At 40.6% G+C, this 24,824-nt stretch overlaps 1 protein-coding gene across 1 annotated transcript in view; it reads left to right on the forward strand.

The window, feature by feature from the left end:
• Positions 1–24,824, forward strand: part of Cd53 (CD53 molecule) — a 143,622-nt gene continuing 118,798 nt past the window's right edge. The window contains exon 1 of the mRNA XM_032897535.1: positions 1–86. The gene's annotated coding sequence lies outside the window, so the exon portion shown is untranslated. The remainder of the gene's footprint in view (positions 87–24,824) is intronic.

The raw sequence follows: 24,824 nt of genomic DNA on the forward strand, positions 1-24,824 counted from the left end.
GAAAATCCAACCAGGAACTGACTGCAACACAGCTCCCGCTAAATGTTCTCCGGGAGAGTTGATGTTCCAGAGGAACCGACTAATGGGTATGTTATCTATGTATGTTCTTCTCTGCGCCTTTTCTTTGAATTTAGAGGCCATTAAAATTGTATCTGGACTATATTATTTTCTAATTTTGCATAAAATCCTTTTCTAATTTGAAATGTTCTGTCCCTTTATCTATTTTTTAGACAACCCATATTAAAACTATCTACTTAGCCTGGTACTATAGATTTGCAATAAATATGTGAGTACTGGAAGAATAAATATTTGAACATATTTCTGGGTTTTGTCCTCCAATAAAGGCAAACATGAACATAACATCTATTAAGTTTTTCTTTATATTCTTTTATTTTCTCTTGGGACATTTTCTTCCCTTCAACCTTCACATCTTAGCTGGATATTGCCTCTTCCTGTCAAGCCATTATACCTTCTTTCTTTCCCAGACATGAGTATTTGCCACCCTGGTCCCAGTACAGTTAATGGCCAGACACCGGCTTTTGTAATTGTGTGCATCCATCTATCCTTGCTTGCTAGACTTTGAGCCATTTCAGGACGTGTCTGTTCCTTCCTCATCTTTGGAGCTGCAGCATATGGCACAGGGCCTTGCCTGAAGTAGGTTAATAAATGTTTGAATGTCAAGAGAAAGAATAAAGCAATTCAGTCTTGCTTATATAACCTACTGAACATTTCTCCCTTGAATTCTGTAACAGGAAAACTTACTTTCAGCACATTTTTTACTGGGTTTCTGCTTTATGCAAGTTTCATTTTATATAGATCATAGGATATCGTTATGGTCCCTGCTACCCAGGAGTTCTCCATCAGGTGAAGAAGACCTATACAGCATGCCTATAAGCACATTCAAACAATCTAGATTCAGTACTTAAATACCAGCATAAAGAAGGTGACTAAGAGAGTGGGGGAGATGGAGATGACTAATTTCATGATGGAGTTAAGGATATTTGTAGCTTGAGGTTGACTATAAATGAGTAGAATTTTAGCAGACAGGCATGGATATGGGAAACTTATGTCATGTAGAGGGAATAGTTGTCATTCTTGTATCAATTCATTCCACAAGATTTAATAGATTGAGGTTTCTAGTGTGCAGACACTTTTTCATCTTTGTATTCACGATGTGGGTAATAAGTAAGCAGCTACCTATTGTCCCAGTCTTAAAAACACATGCAAAGCAAGGAAGCTTTGAAATTTGAAGCTTTCTATATATTCTAGAAAGGTTTACAATATAAAAGAGTAAGGGCTAGCAAAATGGCTCAGTGGGTACAAGTTCTTGCTGGCAAATCTGATATCACGAGTTTGACCCCTGGAATCCACCATGAAAGAAGGGAAGCAACTTCTGGAGGTTGTCCTTGGACTTCCATATGAATGTGTCCATACTTACACATATCTATCATACACATTCAATAATAAAAAACACAATTAAAAAACTAGAGAGAAAAACACTAAAACAACTCTAAACTTCCTTTAAAGAAAACATTGACATGACTAGATGAAAATTAAAAGGGATGTAATCAATTAAAACATGCTCATACAAATCCATAATATAACTAAAATTGACAATTTTAAAGAAGCAGAGAAATTTCACTGAGAACAGAATTCAAAGATATGAATAAGAAAAAGATGCTGGAAGTGGAATATTCCAATACCAGCTAATAGAAACTATGGAAGGGGGGAATGTAGGGAGTAGATAAAAATAGAATTATCAAAGAAAGATTTGATGAAGTTTTCCACATGTGTATGTGTGTAAGATGCACATTTCTTCTAGGCATGGTGGGTCACGTCTTTAATTCCAGCACTCTGAAGGCAGAGGCAGGGGACCTCTGAGTTTGAGGCTTGCCTGGTCTACAGAGCAAGTTCCAGACAGTCAAAGTTACACAGAGAAACCCTGTCTCGAACAAACAAACAAACAAACAAACAAACAAACAAACAAACAAACAAGCAAAAGATACACATTTGTGCATGTATGTGTACTTGCTGTTAGGTTGGTGCATGTGTGCACACAGGTATATTTGGTATACATGGGTGTGGGGTCTTAAAATTGATGTCAGTTGTCTTCCTCAATTGCTCTCCACTTTATTCATTGAGGCAAGGTTCTTCAATTAAGGCCAGAACTACCTGATTGGGCTGCTTGTATAGCTTAGTTTCAGGATCCCATCTCTGCTAGAATTACACGGGGGAGGGGGCAGCATGTCCACCCAACTTCTTATGTCGGTTCTGAACTTTGGTCTTCATGCTTATACTGCAACTGCTTTACCTGCTCAGCTGTCTCCCCACTCCTGATAGTCTTTTGGGAAACCCAATCCGTAGATATTTAGATTAAAATTCCAAAGCCATTTCCTTAAAATATAATTCTTTTCCAGCCTGGGAATATATGATTGACCAAACCATTAAGATGTGCCACAGATAAATTTTAAACAAACAGTAATTTCAGCAAAGTTATCTTCAAGGTATAGTGCCTCAAAAACCTTCAGACATGCTCTACCCGACAAGACAAAAGAAGACATAGAAACCACAAAGAACAGGATGCCATGGAGAGAGAAGGAATTCTCCGACTTAGATTGAGTATGCGTGAAGGGAGCTTTCAGGACAGTGGCAGTGTAATTGATTCCGAAAGGAATTGATCTACAGAGCAGAAGAATAAAAGGTGGAGGAGGCACATCTTCAAGAAAAATAATGGCAGGATCAAAAACTACCTTTGAGAAGCTGTTGGAGGAAATGAGAAGATTCAGCCAGTTATTGATAAACAGAGTACTAAGAGGAATGAAGGAAAAAAAAAACGAAAACAAAAACAAGGAAGCCAAGGATAACTGTGCTAAAAACTTAAGGTTGCAGAAGGAAGCAATCAGCATGACAGAACTCTTGGACTCAGCAATGGATATCGTGTACAGGAGTCTGACAAGATCAATGCTGTCCGTTGGTGGGAAGAAAATTATGTTATAACTATACAGAGAGGATAAAGAAGAAAAGTATAGGGAGGGCTTATGGGAAACTTGAGGAAGGTCTTATACTGTGACATCAATACACAACTATATTGGAGAATCTTGGGCAAACCATACAAGATTATTATGTAGATTATTAAGACAAACAATAGGGATGCAGCTAAAACAGCTGGAAATGGTTTCCACCCTGATTATATTACTGTGATGACACCGAGCGCTGTGCAGTACACAGCTCTAGAGGAGCACAATTCTAATTCCAGGATGCCATCTCTGACTCACAATGCTTCGAGCATGTGACAGTGATATGTATTTAAATAAAAACTGTACTTTTGTCTTTTCTCAGTCCACTAATAAGACAAGTTCTTGAGATGTTAGGCAGCAGCCACAAGTTGAAGCTCCCCATCATTCTCCATCATAGGTGATGGGTACTCAGCCATGTACCATAGTACGCGACAGCAATATTTTTGGATATTTTGTGTTCCGTTTTCACATACCACCGTGTCTAAAAATTATTCAGCTGTGCACATGCATGAGATATTCACCACTTCGTTGTGAAACTGACTGATTCTGTGTTAGATGATTTCATCCAACTATAGGCTAGTTCAGATATTCTGAAGTTCATCTTCCTAAGTGTCTTAAACGTACCCGGGTTGAAGATGCTTTCAAGCTTTGATGGATTAACTTGGATTCAGCCTTGCATGTAAGTCAAGGAGCAAGTGTTTCATGCTTCTTCAAATTGAGGTTTATATTAATTTGCAGGCTTATGTTGTATCTTTGCCTCTTAGGGACAGGACCAGGGCTGGGACAGGTTACTGTGAAATGGAGTTTGTTCTATAGACTTTTCAAAACATGTTTTCATTGTTTGCCTCTCACACGCATGTGTTTGATATGCTTTAGAGACCTAAAATTAAAAGAAACGATTTGAGATGCACATTTGAGACAGAATCATTAAGATTTGGCAACCCATGAGAGACAGGTAGATTAAAACAAGAAAGCAGAAAATACTCTACTAAGTAAAGAAGAAACAAAAACACAACCAGGACAATGACAAATCCCCTAAATAGAGGAAATTGGTGGCATAAAAGTAAAAAAAATATAAAAAGAACACACAACTTCTTCTAGGGCACATGGTGGACAATAGCGCCACTTGCTGGTATGTGGGGAGTTATGCAAGTCTAGGGCTTCAGAACCATGGTTCCCGATGGCTGCTTTCTCATCTAAAGGATGAGGATTGCTTTTGCTGCTTTTTAAAAATAAAATACAGTGATATCCTTGATGGAGTAAGATGTCATTTTCAGTATTATATATTAGAAATATTCTCATGCGATTAATATAAGCATTGTCCAAAGAAAAGGTTATGCCATTGAAAATAACCTTTGTTTTCAAAATTGTAACATTTTTTTCCCCATGGTCCTGGGAAAGATAACTTTTCTTCAATTTGGAGAGGGTGAGTTGGCACTTTTTTGACATAGAGATGGATCTTGGATTTTGGAATATTTTTTTTTGGAAAATCCTAGGCAAATTCTTTGGCCCAGAAGGGTAGCCAACGAGACTACAATAGACAGATCAGCTTTTTCCAGCTGCCAGACTCAAGCTGCACGATAAAGCTCTCCCCCAGAGTAGACAGTGGAGACCTAGAAGTGATGTTCCTCACCTCGTCCAGGACGACTTCCCAGTAACCACAAACCACATCCTGAATCTTAACCCAAGAAGAAGCAGAAATGTCAGGAAGTTCTGGATGGAATGTGGTCCATTTATTAGAATGGACCACTGTCTGTCTGCCTTAACTCTGGTTCCATGAAGGAGGCCTCCTACAGAGCTCTGTCTCTGATAGATCATGGGCCTGTGGAGGAACCCCCTAGCTGCTCCTGCATGATATCCTCAGTCCAGAGGAATGCCTTATCCTTTACAACCATTTGGTTTCATGGATTTATAATAATTACATGGATTTATTAATAATTACAAGTCAGACAGCAGCTCAATAGACAATAGCCAGGTGTTGTGTGACAGGTGTGGGGTTCTGAGTACCCTTACACAATTTTGTACTTAGGTGACTGTCACAGAAGCCTAGACAGTGAGCCCATTGCATATCTAACCCTTTAGGTATCTGGTCCATAATGGAGAGGTCTCATGCATGCTACAGATTTCTTCAGGAAAGAAATTTACTCTCACAAGCAGCTTATCTACAGTGTCCCAGAATTCTTAGCTGTTATCACATTAACACACAGAATAATGAGTCCAGAATTACTTAAACCTCCAGAATTGCAGAAATCAGGCTCATCCTTTCTTTCATCATTGAAAACAAACTCAGCCATGGTCCTTGATGGTCTCAGTGCTGATGTAGCTCAGTGCCTCATATTCAGCTGAGGTCCTCAGAAGTTATTCCACATATAACATGGGTTCTTCTTGAAGCTGTTTTCAGTGATTTCACAGTTTCTGACATCTAACAATTCTTCAAGATCACAGGTAAGTGGGACAAGCCTGACTAGAGAGAAATAACTATCTTTGAGTTTGTGCTTTGTGGTCCCTAGTCATTTTTAATTCTGTTTCTAGGCTGATCACTCACCATGCTCCACTACTGGCAGCATTAATAGTAGATCCATTAATAGTAGGGGCCACAGGGAACCAAACACATGGTTAAGTCATACGAGAAAATGATGTTGAAGCTGTGATGAATGAACACTTTTCTTTCTATAAATAGGAATATACTCTAAGACTGAAAATACAGTAGAAGAAATACAAACCAATAGCAGTCATTTATTACAAATGTCAAGGATTATATACATTATATAATTATATAAGGCTGGTGGCACAGTAACACAAATTATACATACCAGCAGCACCTTAAATGCATCACCTTACAGTGTGATGACACTATGATTATGACATTACTAGAAGTATATTTTAGTTTAAGTCTAATATGGGCACTGACATGTGACCCATAATTGATTTAAATGTTGTAATGTGATTCATGATTATATTGTATTCCTGCTGGGATGGGAAGGTGTCCTGGATCTTGGAAGTCCAGGAACCACATAGCTCTGAAGAGAGAAGGTACCTGAATAGAAGGGCATCCTGGGACTTGGAAGCCCAGGAACCATATAGCTCTGAGATGGGAAGGTCATCCAGTGGAATGGCATTCTGAGACATGCGAGCCCAAGAACCATATAGCTCTGAGGGGAACCTTCTTAGCAGAGGTGTTGTAGCTCGCAGGGGAGAGTATCCCCAGCTGAGCTGAGGACCTCAGGAACCTCAGCTTCACTCCTTTCTTTTCCCTTCTTCCCCTCTCCTCTTCACTGCTTCTTGTCTTCTTCTGATGAGAGAGCTAATCTCATAAAGATTTATTGGAGGGTCCAGGGTATGGAGGGATAAACCCAGGAGTAGCTCCTGGGAGGGAGAAGATAGCAGGGAATTGGACAAAGGGCAGTGCTTATATAAGGGCTCTTGGGGAATGGAGCTTTCTAGGGTGGGGATTTTCAGTGTAAGGATTGGTGGAATTTTAAGTCCTGAGCTTGGGGGAGCTCAGGGATTGATGGCTTTTGCTCAGACCTTTCTGAAGGTCTGGAGGTGACCTTTGTGACAGTTAAGGCTGGAAAAGCCTTTATGACAGTTAAGGAGGTCAGGGGAGTGGACTCAATGCTGGAGTTCTTCTGGTGAAGGCCTGGCTACTTTCCTGCCTTGAGGTTTTACAAAGTTTACAAAGGGAGTTCACAGCAGGGAAATCCTTCCCTGCCTCTTGAGTGGTATTAATAATCAACAATAATACATGTTCTTTTCTCAACATTCCACTTAGAAATCCATTTACACACACACGCACACACACACAAATATGTATATATGTGCATGTATGTAACTATGTATGAGCTTGTCTTCTTTGGACCATCTTAGCTTCTAACTTTTATTTACAGTCTAAATGCTCAGGATCTGTTAATGTCGATAAGAGCCAAATTGAGACATTGGTTGTTTTCCCCCCTCTTTGCTTCAATTCAGGTACCAAGGCAGGAATGTGAAAAATACCAGTGAGGCACTTAGGGATACTGTACTGCAAGCATCTCTACAGGCTTGATTTGAGGTACAGTGGCTCATGCCTTTAATCCTAGCACTTGAGGCAGAGGCACAGGGATATCTGTAAGTTCAAAGCCAGACTGGTCTACACACAGAGTGAGAGTTCCAAGATGGACAGCTCTAAATAGACTTGGTAACAGGAAAAAAGTACTTGCTCTTTTCAGTTTCTGGTCACTTTCAAACTTTAATGTCCTTCTTCCTCTTCCTTTTCCTCCTCCTCTTCTTATTCCTCCTCCTCCTCCCCCCTCCTCCTCCTCTTCCTCCCCCTCCTTCTTCTTTTCTTCTCCACCTCATTCTCCTCCTACTTATCCTCCATGAATTGTTCCAGTGTTCTTGGCAAATTTATGCTCTTTCTTCATAATTTTGATTAGCTGACACTGTCCATGAGAAGCATTTTCTGGATCAATTAGGCAGTAAGTCTGAGGGCAAGATGAACATTCCTTTGGGAATGTGATTAACCTCCTCATGTATACATAGGAAGAAGGCACTGTGAATCAGCTCAAGTATGCATCAAAGGAAGAACTATGCAGTAGCCACAGCTCCCCACATTTCAGGAGAAGCATTTTGGGGGTCACTAGTTGGCTAGTTAGGGACTCAGTGCCATTGAGCACATCAACAACAAATTATCAGGAAAAAAAAAGAAAGAAAGGGCACTCAGTCTCAGTAGGATTCTGTGTCCCTCCTACCATTTGGCTATTGACACTTACGAATTTTGAATACTCTGGGATGAAGACATGTAGACTCCATCCACCTTCTGGGTACTATAAATAATATTGCTATGAGCATGCAAATACAAGTGTCAGCTTGAGCCTCTGATTTCTGGTTATTCTGGGTATACACTCAGAAATAGATGGATCATATGGTAATTCTATTTTTAATTTTTAAGGATATGCTGTTCTGTTTTCCATAGCATCTACACCATTTTACATCCCCATCAACAGAGGAAATGTGCTCCAATTTCTTCACATCCTCATTAAGACGTTTTCTCTCTTTTCCTTTCTTCCCAACCCTTTTAGATTTTTTTCTATTGACAAAGCCTTGCTAAGAAAAACCAGACAAGTCTTAAACTGTGATATTCCTGCCTCTGTCTCCCAAATGCTGGGATTAGAGAACTGTAATTCCCGTGAGATTTTCTAAGGGTGACACAAACTAACTCTGTCCCTCAAGCAAGAGAAAACAAGTGTGCCACGTATGCTCCTGGCAGGTCTCATTCCCTGAGGTTTGCTCAATATCCTCCAGTAAAACAAAAGCACTCTTGGTGATTCCAGAATTGAAGAGGTTTAGGGTGGATAGTGAGTAGGGAGGGGCTCCTAGTCATGAGAAGCCTTCATCTAGGAGTCCTCTAGTCTCCTAGATTGTCCTCTGTGATCTTCTGTGTATATGCAGATGGGGTCATAAAATCATTCAAAATTAGCATTCAGTATCCTCCTTTGCAAGTCAGAGGGTCTGACAATGTACTCCAAAATGCCAAGTCTATTCATAGAAGTCTTCTTCTCTGGGCCTAGGTAGGTAAACATTGAATGAGATAGCTACACTCATAAAACATAAGACAAGACAATATCTGTCTGGAACACCCACTACTCAACCATACTCACCCTTGGGTGGTTGGGGATGAGTTAGGAGTTGGGAATGAGGTGGTACAGAATCAATAGCTCAGATTCTGGGAGGAGGTGAGAATGTGGCAGAAAGATCCTTTATTAATTCTTAGGTAGTGCCCTTTATACTCTCCATCTGTGTTCCATTGGTCCTAAGCAAGTGTTTCCTCCAAGTGGCAGCTTTTGATTGACTATCATTGCCTGTGTCACTAATCTCTAGGTTCTCAGGCAGGCTTCAGTTTGGCCCTCCTATGGAAGTTGCCTCCACAGCTGTATTTCCCATATTTATGCTGAAGTGACCATGCCTTGTCAGTGAGGCCTGTTGTTCCTCCTATATATCCACTCTTTTGTTTTTAGATTTTGACAGCCTAGTGTAAGCCAAGGTGCCATTGTCTCAACATTGTTGACCCCGCCTTGGAGAATTCCCAGTATAATGGACTGTGCCTGTCTTAAGTTGTCCTGTCTTCCAGGATCTTACCCATCATTGACTAGCAGCCCTCAAAAAGACATCATTCCAGAAGCATGTCACTTGAAGGGGAGGTGAGAAACGGCCTACATGGTGGTCTCATGGATATTTGCCATACAGGCTTTGATCACTTTCTTAAGGGTACTGTGATCTGTGCTCTTGAGAGCCATCAGTACCTGGAGGGTTACCTTATTTATGGAGTGGTGCCTGGAAATACGCTGTACAAGACACATAAGCAAACTAATTATTAGAATAACAATTCCTCCTATCATATTGTAAGTGACTATCCATGAGGGATCAAACAACCTCTTAATATTGTCCCACACTTTCCCCGAAAACATGGCATTCAGGGATATTCTGGTCACATTGAGGTTGGCTATGCTCTCACTTAACAACAAAGAAATTTGTCTGACCAGATACCTTTAAGATATAGGATCAACTGTTGTCGAGCTTCAGTGGCATTATATACTTGGTAAGGGGTTAGGCAGATTGAGTGAAACTGGGGGTCACAGGCCAATAGAAACTTGTCCCTAACAAGGACCAGCTGCTCTGCAGGAGGTCAATCTGTTGTTACAAAATGTGAATGGCTTGATAAAGATGTTGATTTAGTACCTCCTGTGCCTGCAGCACCTCAGCAGACTTAGAGACTACCTTATTGACAGTCTCCACCATCATGGTTGTCTGGGTTAAGGCAACCACAGCTGTTGTTGCCCCAGCAATGCTTGAAATGATGGCCACAATGATGGTAGCTATAATACCAAAATCCCTCTTTCCCTGTTGTAGGGATTGTAAGAGAATCTAGGCCATCAGAGGGACAGTGTGAAAGTGAGTAATGTATCAAATGGCAGCTGTTTTTATCATCAGGATGTCCGTTGTTGAATTCCCCATCAAGCAGACGGTCAGGAGACATTTTTCATTAAAGCAGTTAAGGCTGCCTCTGATAATGGAGGTTTTGGTGACCAAGAAGAAAAAGGGAGGGGGGGGTGTTGGAACAGAATGAAGTGGCTTTCCAGCAATCCTGGTTGCCAATGGTCACATTCATGGGGATTATGCCAGTCCACATTTTTGCCAACTGGTTTATATGTAAATAGGTCCCATTATAGAGACAGCAACCTTTTAGGAGGCTAAGAGGGCATAAGTCAAGACAATTGGAGAAACCACATAGATTCCAGTTGCTTATAGTGGGGTCTTATCAGAATTTAGTAGGATCCCTGTTAACATATATTGGGAGTGTCATATGAGGTGAATGCTCACATGCCAAGTGTGAGGTTATATGATAATATTGGGTTGTTCTCACCAAATCTTACACCTAGTGCAGGCTAGCAGTGTTCCCATGGAATGGAAAATACCACAAAAGTAGACACTTGAGGGACCCTTGGACAGAGAGGCAGAGGTGGACAGGATATGATTGGGGGATCCTTCAGAGCATGAAGTTTTATGCCTAACATGGTACCATAGATTAGATTACTATGAAAGTTCCCTGTGGTCATATTGTGTAGCTGGATACAAGGACCAATGGAGGAGACACTGGTGATAAAGCAGAGAATTTCCTCCATGGGCCAGATGCCCTTCCAATTGTCATGTAGTAGAGACTAAGTGTATGAAGGACAAACCCAAACTCGAATTGGAAGAGAAAGAAAAGGTAGGCCAGGGAGTTAACCACCACAGGCAAAAGAATGGAGGGCAGGGGCACCAAAGCCCAGAGTTCATCGGCCCTCTGAGACTGAAAGAAAAATAATAAACACAGTATGTACATTACCCCTTCCTCCTGATCCTCTCCTGACTTCCTTGATCACCCCATGGCCCGGTGAACATCTTTTGAGTACACCTATATTGGTGCAATTGCATCCTGGGGAAAACACATGTATAATTCCCCCCTGTCAGAAGCAGAATGGGTGGTTGCAGTTGAGATAATATTGGATCCCTCCATCTGACCAATGGGAGGGGGGTGTCCTTTGGCAAAATGGCCCAATGTTTGTAAGCAGGGCTCAGCCTTTTCTCATCAAAGGAGAGAAAGTTCACATGAAACAGGACTGCCAACAATGCTAGGTATGGATCTCTTTTGATTTTTTGGGAGGTGACCCAAACAAGTGCTTTCTTCAACTTGCTCTGCATGCAGATAGACTCTGAACTCAGAGATCTGCCTGCCTCTGTCAAAACAAACATCTTAGTTGGGTGGGTTCCCACCATGAGATCACCACTCCCTCACTTCCTGGTGCTCCCTTATTACTTGAACCTTGAGTCTTAGTGCAGTCTTTCAGGTCTGTGAAGCTACTCACATAATTTATTTGCACCCTTGTATTTTGCATAGTAGTAAAATATGTTCATATTCTTGAATCTCATGTTTTCAGAGTTCTTCCCCACAGCCTTAAGGGCTGTCCTAAACATCACACCATTACCATTTTGCTGAGGAACATTAGGCACACCCTTGCCTCCCAGAATTGTGCTGTTTGTGATTATTATGGGGTCATTAACCTTAGCAGAGAGAATATTCCATGATAACCATTGCAAGTAGAACATTCCTCACAGGAAGAATACGAAGTAAAATATATACATTATTAAACAAACAAGCCTTATGGATACAGCAACCATCCACATTTGAGAAGACTCATGCCCCGTTGGCTCTGCTGCAGGGATGGGGACCATGTCACACCATCCCTCCTGTGGTTATGCCTGACCCAATAGACGTGCCATTTAAGCTTTAGCAATGTTTCTTTTACAAAAAGGGTGCCTTTGTGTTTGAAGCATAGATGTTCAGAATTGAGATATTTTTTTCCTTTGATGCATATGAAGTGTGCTTTCCTGTTTCTTTTAATTAATTTTGGTTGGAAGTCTATTTTATTAGGTATTAGAATGGCTACTCCAGACTGCTTTTTGGATCCATTGGTTGGAAACCTTTTTCCAGTTCTTTACTCTGAGGTGATGTCTATCGATTGCTGAGGTGCATTTCTTATATGAAGCAAAAGTGATGGTTCCTATTTTCACATCCGTTCTGTGAGCCTGTCTTTTTATTTGTGAATTGAGTCCATTGATGTTGAGAGATATTAATGACCAGTGATTGTTATTTCTTGTTATTTTTAGATGTTGTTGTTGTTGTTGTTGTTGTGTGTATGTCCTTTCCTTGTTTTTGCTGGTATGGAATTACTTATTTCCTGTGTTTTCTTAGATGTAGTTATCTTCTTTATGTTGGAGTTTCCTTCTAGTATTTTCTGTAGGTCTGGATTTGTGGATAGACATTCTTTAAATTTGGATTTTTCTTGAAAGAGTTTATTTTCTTCTTCATCTATAATAATTGAGAATTTTGCTGGATATAGTAGTTTAGGTTGACATCTGTGGTTTTTTTTCTTTCATCTTTTTTTTTTTGAGGTTGCAAGATATCTATCTAAGCATTTCTAGCTTTTAGAGTCACTGTTGAAAAGTTGTGTATAATTCGTAGAGGTCTGACTTTGCATGTTACTTGGCCCTTTCCCCTTGCCTTTTTAATATTCTTTCTTTTTCTATAGATTTTGTGTTTTGATTATTATGTAGCAGGAAGATTTTCCTTTCTTGTCGAGCTAATTGTTAGTCTATAAGCTTCTTGTATGTTTATAGGCATCTCCGTTTTTAGGTTGGTAAAGTTTTCTTCTATGATTTTGTTGAAAATATTTTCTGGTCCTTGGAGCTGGGAATCTTTACCTCCTTCTATTCCTATTATTCTTAGGTTAGGTCTTTTCATCCTAGATTTTCTGGATGTTTTGTATCAGGAATTTTTAGGTGTAACATTTTCTTTGATTGATACATCAATTTCTTCAATTGTATTTTCTACAACTAAGATGCTCTCTTTCATCTCTTATATTCTGTTGACAATGCTTGTGCCTGCTGTTTCTGTTCTCTTCCCTAGGTTTTCCATCTTCAAGATTCCCTCAGTTTGTGTTTTCTTTATTGCATCTATTTGTATTTTCAGGTCTTGAACAGTTTTATTTATTTCCTTCACCTGTTTAATTGTATTTTCCTGTATTTCTTCAAGAGATTTATTTATTTCTTTTTCAAAGGCCAATATCATCTTTATAAGATTGAATTTAAGATCATTTTCTTATGTTTCAGTTATGTTAGAATATCCAGGGCTTGCTGTAGTATGGTAGCTGTCCTCTAAAGTTGTCATATTGCTCTGGTTTTTGTTGATCGTGTTCTTTTGAGGGCCTTTAGCCATCTGAATGGTTTTAGTCCCTGGATGGTCCTGTTGTAGTCGATATTGGGAAGGGGCTTAACTTCAGTGATCCCAATTACAGGCTTCTGATGGGTATCCTTGGGTACTATTGACCATAAATCTTATGGTTCTGCCTCAGCAGGTGTAATGAAGGTGAGGTGAGAGGTGGTTGCAGAATGGGGTGAAGGTACCAGGCTGCTCAGGGCAGTGGGGGTTCCCCAGAGGACTCAGCAAGCAGGGAAGATGGACATAGGAAGGGACTCTAACTTGCATACTTCTGGATCAGCAGGTCTGATGAAGGTGCATAGAGAGGTGGTGGGATAATGGAGTTCTGCTGAGAATAGCAGGTGCCTAAGGGAAGCTGGGAGTCTATAAGAGGATGCAGTGGGCAGGGAAGATGGGTGTGGTAAGAGACTATAACTTGTATGCTTCCATATTTCAGTTTTCTACTGTGGCTTTGAGATTTTTTTGCACTCAATGAGAAGTCTATGATAATGAATTTCAAAAATTCCCTGGTGGCCTTTCTGATTTCTGTTCTACATGCCTTTCTCAGTCAAGCAAGGTACCAGGAGGGCAAACCTTATATTTGAAGAACCAGAATATGCATAAAATAAATTTTAGGTAATGGCAATCTGTTCAGAGGAGAGAAGAAAAAATGTCTCCTTTGAGGTATCTAAGATTGAAAAGATTCTTTGATGAAGTAGCTCTAATAGATCTAGGAAAGCCTGAGACATCCAATCATTGTCATTCTCCCAACCTCCCTTGAACAATCAGAGTACATACATACAGATACTAGAGAGGCCATGCAAAGATAAGCATGGAGAAATGCATACTTTCTGCTTACCACAGTAAATAATGGCTGGTTACAACACGCAGTATATAGTGTAGTTACAAAATGAGTAATGCTCATCTGGGATTTACTCCATGTCCTAACATTTAGGGACACTGCATTCTGAGAAAAATGAGTGTGGCAGCTGTTCTTCTTTCCACTTAGATCAGTAAGCTTATCTATAAAACATCTGTTCATGGGAACCTACTTGTTCTCTAAAATCTTGAAAGAAGGACTCATTAAAACCTGTGACAGTCTTTTCTGTGTTTACATCACAAAGATAGATTTTGAGCCTTGAGAATAAATACAGATTAACATCAGAAAAATATTGCATGTTTGAACAGATAGAGAGTCTTCATATTGTCAGAGGAATGACTCAAGGCCAGAAAGAAGAAATTATGTTCTCTGTGTTGAACAGAAGAAGTTGACTGGGATAAGGGTGACTCATCAGTTATAATTCTTATCAAGTTTTCTTTTCTTGTTTCTTGACAGTTGCAGAAATAAATGGTCTATATGCATGATAAAATATTTCTAATATAAATTGGAAGAGAAGAAATCAAAATATCACTATTTGCAGATGATATAATAATATACATAAGTGACCCCTACATTCTACCAGAGAATTCCCATAGCTGATGAACACCTTCAGCAAAGTGACTGGATATAAAATTAACTCAAACAAATTGGTAACCCTCCTTTATACAAATGATAAATGGGCTAAGAAAGAAATTATGGAAACAACACCTTTTACAATAGGCACAAATAATATAAAATATCTTGGCATAACTCTAACCAAGCAAGTGAAAGATCTGTATGACAAGAATTTCAAGAAGAAAGAAATCGAAGAAGACCTCAGAAGATGGACAGATCTCCCATGCTCATGGACTGGTAGGATTAACATAGTAAAAATGGCCATCCTACCAAAGGAAATCTACAGATTCAATGCAATCCCCATTAAAATTCCAACACAATTTTTATAGACCTTGAAAGAGCAATTCTCAACTTCATATGGAAGAACAAAAATCCAGTATTAACAAAACAATACTGAAAAATAAAAGAACTTCTGGGAGAATCACCATTCCTGACTTTAAGCTGTACTACAGGGCACTGGTGATAAAATCTGCATGGTATTGGTACAGAAACACACACGTCGATCAGTGGAATAGAATCGAAGACCAAGAAATGCACCCACACACCTATGGACACTTCATTTTTGATAAAGCAGCCAAAATCGTACAATAGGAAAAAGGAAGCAACTTCAACAAATAGTGCTAGACTAACTGCATGTCTGCATGTAGAAGAATGAAATAGATCCATACTTATCATTCTGCAGAAAGCTCAAGTCCACATAGATCAAGGACCTCAACATAAAACAAGATGTACTAAATCTCATAGAGGAGAAAGTGGAAAATACCCTTGAATGCATTGGCACAGAAGACAAGTTCCCTAACAGAACACAAATGACTCATACTCTAAGACAAACAATTGATAAATGGGACCACACAAAACTGTAAGGCAAAGGACACTGTCAATAGGACAAATCAGAAGTCTAAAGGTTGGAAAGAATCTTCACAAACCCTACATCTTACGGAAGGCTAATATCCAAAAATTCCAAAGAACTCAAGAAATTAGATACCAATAACTCAATTCAAAAATGGAGTACAGAACCAAACAGAACATTTTCAACAGAAGAATCTGAGAAACACTTAAAGAAATGTTTAGAGTCCTTAGTTATCAGGGAGATGCAATCAAAACAAGAATTTCTATCTTACATTCATCAGAACGGCTAAGTTAAAAAACTTAAGGGATAGCACATGCTGGGGAGGTCGTGGAGCAAGGGGAATACTTTTTCATTGCTGGTGTAGGTGAAAATTTGAATGACCTCTCTGAAAATCAATTTGGCATTCTCAGAAAACTGGGAATAGTTCTTCCCCAAGATTCAGCTATACCATTTCTGGGCATATACCCAAAGATGCTTTACATTCCAACAAACCCACTCAACTATGTTCATAGCAGCTCTATTCGTAATAGCTAGTAACTGAAAACACCCTAGATCACCCTCAACTAAAGAATGGATAAAGAAAATGTGATACAGTTACACAATGGAATACTATTCTGCTATTAAAAACAAAGACATCATGAATTTTGCAGGCAAATGGATGGAACTTGAGAATATCATTCTGAGTGAGTAATCCAGTCCCTAAAGGAGAAGCATGCTATGTACTCACTTTGAAGTAAATATTAGTCATAAAATACAGGTACCATGTTATAACCCACGGACCCAAAGAAGCTAAACAAGGAGGAAGACCCAAATAAGGAAGCTTGAATTTGACTAAGAAGGGGGAATAAAATAGTCATAAGAGGCAAATGGTGGGAGGGACCTGGGAGAGAATTAGGATAGGAAGGGAAATGGGGGTTTCAGGATCAGGTGTGGGGAAGGACAAGAAAGATGGCGAGATGGCCATGAAAAAGAATAGAAATCTGTACCTGATGGGTGTGAGGAGGTTGGGTATCTCCAGGAGGAGAAGATAAGGGACCTTAGATGAGGGAGGTACCTAAAAATCAAAGGAGGTAACTTTAACTACGATTCACTACATTGGGGATATGGAACCTGAAGAGGTCACCTCTTGCAGCCGGACAGGAACCCTGGTGGAGTGAAAGAGACACCAACCCACCCACAAAACTTGCAACTCCAAATTTATTCTGTCTATAAGAAATGCAGGCACTGGAAATGGAACAGAGACTGATGGAATGGCCAACTTATAGCTGGCCAAGCTTGAGACCCATGCCATGGGCAAGTACCAATCCCTAACACTATTAACGATACTCTGTTATGCTTGCAGACAGGAGACTGCTTGGCTGTCCTCTGAGAGGCTCCACCCAGCAGCTGACTCGGACAGATGCGGACACCCACAGCCAAGCAGTGGATGGAGCTTGGGAATTCTTATGGTAGAATTAGAGGAAGGATTATGGGTCCTAGAGGAGATAGGAACTCCACAGGAAGACCAACTAACCTTGGCTCTTGTGGTTCCCAGAATCTAAACCACCAACCAAAGAAATTCAAATGCTGGACCTAGGTCTCCCATTCATATGTAGCAGATGTACAGCTTGGCTTCATGTGGGTCCAGAACAACTGGAATGGATGCTATCCCCAAAATTGCTGCCTGTACATGGGATATGTTTTACTAGCTGGGCTGTTTTGTCTGTTCTCAGTGGGAAAAGTGCCTAGCCTCTAAGAGACTTCAAGTGCCAGGATTGGGGTCATACTTAGGGGGTGCCCCTCCCATTCAGAGAAAGAGGGGAGGGGGATTGGGGAAGAATTGTGAGTGGGGGTAACTGGGAAGGGACAGGGAGTAGGATGTAAAATGAATAAGTAAAAACATAAAATTAAATTAAAAAATCAATTTCTAAAGCAAAAGGGATGCTAATTTAAGAGAAATAAAGCAGGCTTTATGCAATATTTAGAACAAGCATGGCAAGCTCCATTCTGCCTTTTAACATACCCTAAGTGATATATCAAATGCCTGATGCTGGCATTTGAAACCTTTAATGGAGCTGGCTATGATGGCATACCCATGTAGCCTCATCATTTGTGAGGCAAGGGAAGTAGTAGTTTGAAGTCAGCAAGGGCTACATAGACTTTCTCAAAAATCAAACACAACCCATAACCCTTCAATAGAGGACTTAAAACCCTCAGAAAATCTGCTCTATGGAGTTCTTCTGGAGAACTGTAAATGGCCATGTTTTGAGTGAGGACACATGTTGTTCCTTGTCTTCCTGTGATACATCCTGGTGTAGTGTGTATATACATGTTAGGGGCGTCATAGAACAAAAGCCACTAGAGTCTAGCTTTGGTCTAGCTTTGTACCCTACTGCACGGCTTCTTACTTGTGAGAGTCTGGATCCACTAAACTCTCTGTACCCCAATCCCTTGGCTTTAAAATGATAATAAAATATAAATATATATATATATATATATGTACATTTATATGAGAGTTCTGTGTAAATGCATGCAAAGTGATTAGATCTAGGGCTAACTGTTTAATAATCATTACTTTTTTTCCATTGCAGTAGTTTTTTAAGGGTACCCTTTTAAAAATTATCTTTTTAACATTGTTTAGGATATCGATGACCCCCTCCCTATCTCCCCACACTCTCCTCACAGGGTCCCTCCCTCACCCCCTCCCCTTCTCCTCTAAGAGGGTAGGGTCCTCCTGGGCATCCCCTGACCCTGAGTAATCAAGTCTCTGTAGGGTTAGGCACATTATAGGGGTAACTTTTATTCTTTGTTCAGAGCAAGAAATTATATCTCTGATTTGCCTGGCCCTAATCCTTCAGCTTAAGGAAATCTATTCTTGAAAACTGTGTAACTCCAGAAAGTACAGGTAAGTGTACCTTCCTGAAAGTAAGACTTCTTGGGAACTTATCCAAAAAAGAATTTGTTCACACTCCCTTAAGGAAGAAGCCTCAAATTTCTCCTTGCAGAAATGTCCCTTAAGACTGAAAGACCTTCTTCGGTGGCCTTGGAGGAAATATATCAATTTTTACTCATAATTTTGCATTTTTAAAGAGGTCTGTGAAACAATATAGTTTTAAATCCCTGAAAAAATTTAAATTTGCTGCAACATGGGAATTGTGGAGATAAAGCGTATTTTATTTTTTTTTTTATGGTACCATCAATAAAAAAGGCTTGACCTTATAAAGTCCTTTGTAAGAGGTTTAGTTAGTTTCATTTTGGCTTCTACTAATGATTCACTACATTTGCAGCTATACCTGTTCTATATCTATCTGTCTAATCTATATGTCTGTCAATCTATCTAGAAAGAGAATGGTAACAATCCAAACTATGTACTTATCAGGGAGAGAGAGAACTTACATTTTCTCTCTTGTTAATTTTAAAACACCCTTCCCTATGGCTCATGACCATTAGGCAGATTATAGGACCTGAACCTCCTCCCCTAAATATAGCAAGATTTTTCTTGGGAGTCTGAGGTGGATGCTATGGTGCTCCACTTAGTCCCCTCCAGCCTCTTACCAAGGCATGGCACTTGCTGACAGTGCATTCTGAATTCTTCTCTAGAGTGGATCTCAAAGGGACTTTTTAAACCAAAAATCATGTCCCTCAATCACAAAAGGGCAGATACTTTACGATTTTACTTATAAGAGTCCCCTAAAGTTCATAGCTATCAAACCTACAGATAAATAAACTAGATTAGTGGTTACCAGGTTTGGAGGCTGAACAGTTTTTGAGATAGTGGTAGCTGAACCATGGGATTGTATTATTAGTAGTAAAGTGATAGATTTTTGTTATGTATGGTTTATGTAATAACATCTACCCCATAGTTCAAAACAGAAGCAAAGATTACATAAGTTACAGCAGCATATAGCTATTTTTGAGCTTGGGTAAGGGTGAGGGATCAATTATGTTAAGCCTATCCTGTTCATGTTGCCATGGCAAATGTTTGAACGAGGTCTTCCAGCAATGGGAGGGGAATATGCTGTTTGTGTTACACACTTTCTCTGGAAATGTCTCAGATACCTGCCACAATCAGTGTTTAGATGATGTGAACCTAAGATCAAGCATTGGTGTACTTATGGGATGCTCAGAAGTAAAATGGAAAGGAGGAAGCAAAGCTAAGATGGGTGTTTGTGGCATAGCCATTGAATCTAGTCAGCAAAATCGGGGGCAGGAGCTATTGTGAGACGTTCATGAAGAAAATCTTTTCTATGCATTGGAAAGGAAGTCTTGGCAGCTGTCACTGGGGTCTCCTGACAATTGTTTCCATTTTCCTGACATTCTACTTCCAACGTGGAGAGTCTTCCTTGCTGGGAGGCTTGGGTAAACAAATACTTGCAAAGAGGAAGCTGCTCTTCTGAGTCGAAGGAAGTGGAAAGGCACTGTAATGCAAATTGTACTTGCTTCCGCTCCCACTGAAGTGTTGCCAAGAATCCCCTCCTGAATGCAACTAGCTCCATTTATGACGTTTCCTTAGGATGAATTAAGTTATTTGTTCACATTTATTTGGTGATTCTTTCATTCTGCAGATGTTTTCAACCATTTCCTGGGTGCCTAACTCATGTCACTGTGTTAAAAGCCAGTAATCAATTCATTGTTAACAATTATCAGTGAGGTTTAGGCCTTGAATTGCTCTGCCCAATATAACCACTTAGAACTATTTAGTTTTTATTTAAACTCTTTAAACTTTTAACATTTTCAAGAATTTTATACCGGAGTACTGCATTTGACATTATTTTCGTTCTTCCTGTCTCCTCTCCTGTGTTTTCCACATTCCTTCTCAGATTCTCAACCTCTTTTATAACTATTGGTGTTACAACACCCTCACACACATGCACACACACACACACACACACACACACACACACACATACACACACAGGAACACACACACATATACACACACACACACACACACACACACACACATACACACACACACAACACACACACACACATATACACACACACACACACACACACAGGAACACGCGCACACACATACACACACACAGGAACACGCACACACATATACACACACACACACACACAGGAACATGCACACATACACGCATACACACACACAGGAACATGCACACACACATATACACACACACAGGAACATGCACACACACATACACACACACACGTACACACACACACACACACACACACACACACACACATGACATTAGAGTGGTGACCGCTGTAATTTCAGTGTGGGGACCACTGGGATTCCAAAGGTACAGCTACTCAACCAAAAGGGAGAATCAAAGGCCCTTTTTATCACCATGTGAGAATCCTGAACCTTTGAAAATAACCCTCCCACGTTAAAAAATGAATTTCTTAAATTTCAAGACTGAATTATGTATTACACAATGTTTATTTTCCTCTTCCCCACTGGTAGGGCATATTGATAGTGAGCATGAACATCTCCAGGAGCAGTTACATGACTATATCAGGCCTTGTCTCTATTCTGTCTACCCTGGGTGAGCCCAGGCTGCCGTTAGCTTTGAAACCCACATATGGGAGGATGATTCTTGTCTAAGATGACTTGGATGCCTCCTATGTGACTGAAGGCAGCAGATCCCATAAGAGCTCCTGATTTTACCCTAACTTCTTAGCTTTTAAGAAGGTATTTGCCATCTTCCCTTTCTAAGCAAATGGTTGCATAGTCTAAGATGCCTTCATCAGAACCCAGAAACAGGCCCCATTCTTCCTTCACTTTTACCTCTCTAGTTCTGCAGTTACCACTTACACATCACCCCACAGGTCTCGCTGTCCTGCCTTTCCTTTAAGCTCTTCCACACTCAAGCCCTACCATCTTTCCCTGAACAACCCCGGGGGCCTCCTGTTTTCCGTTTCCAAACATCAGCCAACTTGAAATCAATGGGCAGTGATGGCTACTTGGCTGTGCCTCAAATTTAAAAGGATAAGAAGTCAAAGCAATGACAACAGGAAGAATGTAAGTTAGACTTAAAAACAACTTCTTGTCAAAATAATGACTTCGTATGTGTGTGGGATGGATATTGACTTGGAAGAAGCATAAGGGAAACTTCTGGGCTGCTATAAGTATTCTATAACATGATGTAGGTGTTGGTTATGTGGGTGTGCATATATATATTCATATAAGTTATACCTCAATTTTGAAAAGTTAAAAAAATGGAAAAGATGTTTTGCCAAGACTATACAGACAGTTTGGCAGGATGTGAAGGGTTGCTGCAATTGGCTTTCCTGGTTTTCTTTTAGAATAGGATAGAGTCCTAGCCTCCTGGGGTTTGCAGTGCCTCAAATTAAAGAGATATAATCAGAAATCACATTTGTTTTGCTCTGTTCTACCCTTGGCTTTGCACTAGGTGCATCGTAATGAATATTTAATATGTCACTTAACATTTTATCATAGAAGAGTATTTAAGGGCATTATGAATAATTAATATTTTGGGTGGAGAACTGCTTGAAAATGTCCAGTCTGGGCCACTCTCACTGTGCGACCAAACCATTGTGAAATTCTTTAAGTGGAATGCTGTCATCTGCCTGCCAAGCTTTTCCTGGATCTGCCCAAATGACACAGTGTCCTTTAGCTTTAAAAGAAGCTAGTCTCAACCATAGAGACTCTGGTGATAAAGAGTGGAAATTTAAATGTATGAAGAAACATAGTAACACGTACTGTTTCCGGAAGACGTGCAGGCGATGAATTTCTTTCTCATGTCTCCAGACAATGGGAGACCTTGACCAATTGGCACACAGTGTGCAGGCACAGTCTGGATGTGTTGTCACCTTCTGGCAGGTGCCTGCGCTTGCCGTATTGTATGGTATAGGACTGAAGGAGGTTTGAGTACACTGTGGTAGTTCAGTAGTTTAAATGTGGGGCCCAGAACTACGTTATTTGTGTTTAGTGGCTGCAAGCTTCTTAGCCACAGATAAGATGAGTATAGGGCTGTTTTCATAATTTTAAGTTTTAATTATTTTACATGTAACAAATAATCCTCAACATATGATATGACGTTTATGGCCAAAGAGACTGAATAGTACAACACACACACACACACACACACACACACACACACACACACACACATACACTTTTGTAAGAATTGATAAAAATTTCAGGTCTGACTGTCCACAAGTGTATTTTTAAACTACTGCTAACCCTTTACTTGAAAGCCTTGCACTGTGAGTGGAGATATGATGGGCATCAGGGAACAGGAGAAGGTAAATGTGTCTCTTTGCTCTGAATCTTGGCTTCACAAGGCAATCCTGGGCTGAGGGTCTGGGGTGGTATTGACAGAAGAGCTAAGTTGTAGCCCTGTCACCTCCTTTCGCCTACATAGGTCCCTCACTTCCTGTCTGCTAGCTCCGCAGCTCGGTAGTAAGGGATGAGACTAACGGTCTCTAAAGAGCCTTCTGACTCAAACCTTTGCATTCCCCAGCACCAGCCCTAACAGCCTTTCCTACATCATTCCTCTGCTTGGGTCTGTGAAATGTCTGAAGGCATCTCAGATAACAAATGGAACCGAGCAAATCTTTCTTTCAGGCTTGCCAGTATTGATTTCCTCCAAATGAAGGCTCAGTGCACTGCTGAGGTGGGAGACAGGGTTAGTACACAGTGTTCTTCCCCAGTCCACAGAGGGCAGACCTTCACAAAGCTGTCTGCTCCAGTTGTGTGTAATTCTTCCTACGTGCTGTGTTTCCTATACCATAAAGAACCAGCTAAACTCCAGAAAAGGAAAATGTATGCCTGTATCTGAGAATAGAGCAGTATCAGACTGATTTGGCATTGTAATTTTCCATGACCTTGGAAGACAACCTTGGGATCCCGAGTTCTTGTTCTTCATTCATGCATCATCCTGAGGCTTTAGAAAGAATCATTAGGAGTGTTGTAAACAGCTGTCGGATTACAAAACAGCTCTGCTGCTCAGTGGGTGACTGTCTTCTATGAATAATGGTCATTTTCAAAGGTAAAAACCGAGATCCAGATCAACTCAGTAACTTCTCCAGAGGAGAGCTGCACAGTAAGGGCAAACTGGACCTTAAGTGCAGGACTTTTGTGTCCCTGACCACAACTCTTCTCACTCTGTCCGTCTGGAGACAGGTGTGCCCTTATAATGTTTCCCAGAGCTGTGGCAGTGAAGCCATGCCTGTAGCATCTGGGGACCACTCCGGCCCTTCTCTATATATCCACAGGTAACCCTGCCAATTAAATCCCAGAACACACGGAGTGCAAAGAGCTTTACCGCTATTGCCTTCTACTTCAAACTCCTCTCTGATCTTCGTTTCTATGGCCAATGGATCCTTAAAGTTAAGTTATGTTAATTTACGAATACAACTTCACAAATTGTACCCCTTCGTGTCAGTCCATAAGGACTACTCAAATGTTCTGCAACCAACTTTGCAGATCACCTCGAACTTGAGCTTCACAGAGGATCTAGACTGTGATCATCTGGCAGAAAGACAGGAAGAGGTGAGTCCTTTCACTTTGATTTGCTTCACTTTCCGTTCCTTTGTATCACATGAATGCACTCAATATCCAGAGGTACTGATGTGCTTCTCTCGTCTGGGATGATGTTCAGATGACAGCCCAGCGGTTGTCCTTTTACATCCTTTTACATTCTCCTGTCTCATTCCCTTTTCTCTCCAAGCAACAGAAATGTCTAAAATTTAGAGCTAGAAATACCTGAATACATTCAGATATTTGGGGGGCACTATCTGGGGTGAGGTCTTTCAGCAGAAACAACATCTGAGACATGAACCTGTGACCTCCCACACCCCACACAGAGAAACTTAACTGCATTCAGCTTCTAGACACATTGCCCTGAATGTCTTTGCTGTTTTGATTTTTCTGTAGTGGTGGTGTGCCCTCTGCTGTTCAATGTGTAGAAGTGAGCTCATCCTAACACTGATTTCTCAGAGCCTACAGGGACTTGAGTCCCAAACTTGAAATGTGCTCTTTTAAATAAGAAAAGATTGTTTCCATGGCACACAGTTTTCCCTCCTCCCTCCCTCCCTCCTCCTCCCTCCCTCCCTCCCCCCCCTCCCTCCCTCTCTCCTTCCCTCTCTCCCTCCCTCCCTCCCATGGTATCTATCCCAGAGTGTGAAGTAAAGAAGAATGTTCCTACCTGCAGTGCCAGTGTGGCCAGTGTGTCTCCCCTTTCTCTCTTTATCCTCTTGGCT

Source organism: Rattus rattus, chromosome 3, assembly GCF_011064425.1.
Source record: "Rattus rattus isolate New Zealand chromosome 3, Rrattus_CSIRO_v1, whole genome shotgun sequence".
In the NCBI taxonomy this organism is placed as follows: Eukaryota; Metazoa; Chordata; class Mammalia; order Rodentia; family Muridae; genus Rattus; species Rattus rattus.